Source organism: Propithecus coquereli, unplaced genomic scaffold, assembly GCF_000956105.1.
Source record: "Propithecus coquereli isolate 6110/MARCELLA unplaced genomic scaffold, Pcoq_1.0 Scaffold232, whole genome shotgun sequence".
NCBI lineage: Eukaryota > Metazoa > Chordata > Mammalia > Primates > Indriidae > Propithecus > Propithecus coquereli.
Window position 1 is genome coordinate 3,576,350 of NW_012147864.1, and position 3,491 is coordinate 3,579,840.

Sequence of the window (3,491 nt, forward strand, 5' to 3'; positions counted from 1 at the left end):
CACGGATGAGCTGAAGAGGCAGGGAAGGGGTGTGGGGGGAGAGGGGACTCAGCAAGGAAGCTCAGGGAAGGTCACTGTGAAGAGGTAACAATTAAGCTGTGACCTGAACGAGTGAAGGAGGCAGTTGTGTGGATTCTTGGGGGAAGAGGGTTTGGGGCGGCAAGTGCAAACTTCGTGAGATGGGAAGGACCCTACGTGCTCGGGTCACAGGAGGTTGAAGAAGGACAGTATGGCTGGAGCAAAATCCCCACAGGCCTGGGGTCGCACGCTCCGGACCACCAGGCGTGACTCAGGCACCACGTGACCCAACCATTCCATTCCCAGGTTGAAAACATACATCCGCACAAAAGCCGGTTGTATATATCCCTAGCAGCACTATTCATGATAAAAGCAAAGTGTGAGCAATTCAGATGTCTAAAAAATGGATGAATGGTTAGGCACAATGTGGTGCATCCACACACTGGAATGTCACTCAGCCACGGAAAGGGACGAGGCTCTGACACAGGCCACAGCATGGATGGACCTTGAGGACATCGTGCTCAGTGAGAGACGCCAGACACAGAAGGACACACAGTGTGAGATTCCATTTATATGAAATGTCCAGAACAGGCAGATCCGCAGAGATGGGACATGGATACATGGTCGCCAGGGGCTGGGGGAGGGGGATGGGAAGGGACTGCTGATGGGGACGGGGCTTCCTTTTGGGATGATGGAATGTTCTGCAATGAGTGGTGGTGGTTGCACAATCTCATGAATGTACTAAAATCCACTGAACTGTTCATTTTAAATGAGTGGATTAAATTGCATGTGAGTTACATCTCAATAAAGCCGTTTAAAAAAAGATCAGACAAGCACATAGTCCATTTGCCTTCAAGCAATGACATTGTGCCAGGTCACGAAGTCCCCGGAAAACTCCAGTGTTCACTTGGCCAAGAATAAGAGTTAAAAATGCAAAAGATGCCTCAAGCAATAATATGAAAATGAGCCAGGTGTGGTGGCACATTCTCAGCACACTCTCAGCTACTCGGGAGGCTGAGGCAGGAGGGTCACTTGAGCCTAGGAGTTCGAGACCAGCCTGGGCAACATAGCAAGACGCCATCTCTAAAAACGAAAAAAATCTATATGAAAATAATTTTGAGGTCGGGTGTGGTGGCTTACGCCTGTAATCCTAGCACTCTGGGAGGCCGAGGCAGGTCGATTGCTTGTGGTCAGGAGTTCGAGACCAGCCTGAGCAAGAGCGAGACCCCATCTCTACTAAACACAGAAAGAAATTAGCCAGACAACTAAAAATATATAGAAAAATGGGCATGGTGGTGCATGCCTGTAGTCCCAGCTACTCAGGAGGCTGAGGCAGGATGGCTTGAGCCCAGGAGTTTGAGGTTGCTGTGAGCTAGACTGACTCCACGGCACTCTAGCCTGGGCAACAGAACGAGACTCTCTCTCAAAAAAAAAAAAAAGAAAGAAAGAAAAGAACTTTGACCCCAGGCCCTCTGGAAGGGTGCCTGGACCATGTTTTGAGAACTGCAGCTCTAGAGATAAGGGCACCCCTGCTTTTTGTTTTAACATCATCCTGTTATCTTTATCACCCCTGAGTAATTTAACAAGGGTTCACAAATATCCCAGCCACTCTCCAGGCAGAGTTCACCTTTTCCAAATTGTCTCGGATACATACATATTTTTAAAAATTTTTCTCCTTTTTCTCCTATTGTCTTTTTTTTTTTTAAATAGTTTTTTGGACTGCGAATCTGAACAAGGTCTGCCTTCCGTGAGTGGCTGATAGGACTCCAGTGTCTCTTGTAATCTGTAGTCTTATCCTCCCTGTGTCTGTCTGTGGTTTGGTTGTTTCTTTTGTACGAAACCCAGTTGTTTTTCCTGTTAAGTTTCCCACAGTCTAGAATGTGCTGATTTCTTTGAGATAATTTAAGTTTTTGAATAAGTAATGCATTCCCTTGTTTCAAAACTCGAGGCAAAAGCACACTCGGGGCGCAGCCACTGTGGAAACAGCCTGGCACTTCCTCAAAAAGTTAAACACAGAGTGACCCAGCAAGTGCAATCCCGGGTATGTACCCAGAAGAAGGAAAAGCAGGGACTTGAATTGATATGTGCACACACGTGTTCAGAGCAGCACTGGCCAAAAAGTGGAAAGGACCCAATGACCATCAGCGAGTGAATGGATCAACCCAACATGGTCCGTCCACACACTGGAACACCACTCAGCCACGAAAAGGGACGGGGCTCTGACACAGGCTACAGCATGGATGGACCTTGACAACATTGTGCTAAGTGAAGACGCTAGCACAAAAACACAGTCCTCTGTCCTCATTAAACACTAACTCCCCTTCCCCCAGACCCTGGCGACCATGAATCCATGACCCATCTCTGTGGATCTGCCTGTTCTGGACGTTTCATATAAATGGAGTTTCACACTGTGTCCTTCTGTGTCTGGCTTCTCTCACTGAAAATCTCACTCAAAATCCTGCACAGCCGTGTTCCTGGTAGTGTGGTTCATAGTCACCCAAAACTGAAAAACAGGCCGGGCACGGTGGCTCATGCCTGTAATCCCAGCATTCTGGGAGGCCAAGGTGGGAGGATCACTTGAGGTCAGGAGTTGGAGACCAGCCTGAGCAAGAGTGAGACCCCATCTCTATATAAACAGAAGAAAATTAACCAGGCATGGTGGTGTGCGCCTGTGGTCCCAGCTACTCGGGAGGCTGAGGCAGATGGATTGCTTGAGCCCAGAAGTTTGAGGTTGCTGTGAGCTAGGCTGATGCCACGGCACTCTAGCCTGGGCAACACAGGGAGACCCTGTCTCAAAAAAAAAAAAGGACACTTGTCATTGGATTTAGGGTCCCCCTAAGTAATCCAGGGTGATCTCACCTCAAGATCCTTAGCTTGATTACAATCTGCAAAGGCCCCTTTTCCGAACAAGGTCCGGTCCACCGATCCCAGGGATTCAGATGTGGACTCAGACTTTGGCAGGCGGGAGCCACTGTATACCCATTCTACCTTATTTAAAAATGGAAGTGCAGTAGAGCCATCCAAACGCTTTCTCTCACATCTCTACCTTGCAGGTTACGCCTGGGATCCTTTGGAAGCAAAATCCTAGAGGTGGTATATTTCTAGCCTTAAATGCTCGGGGGTGAGTCTCTGACCCTGAGGTTCTCAATCAGGGTGATCCTGCCGCCAGGGGACCCTGGGCGTGTCTGAGGACCTCTGTGGTTGTCATGACTGGGTTACCGGGATGCGTCCAGGGCTGCCCCGCCCCGGACAACTACCGGGCCCCAGTGTCCACAGTTCCCCAGGGTAGACATGCTGTTCCGGAATGGTCTGGTCTTAGTGACCTTGGGCGTTTGAGGCCAAGCGTCCCTGCGCTATTTAGGACGTTGCTAGGTGACAAGGTCCAGCAGAGGGTGACGATCCCACGTGTCACCACCGTAGGGACAGTGCGCCATGGGTCTTGGTCCCTGCGTGGTGGCCCAGTGCTCCCTGGC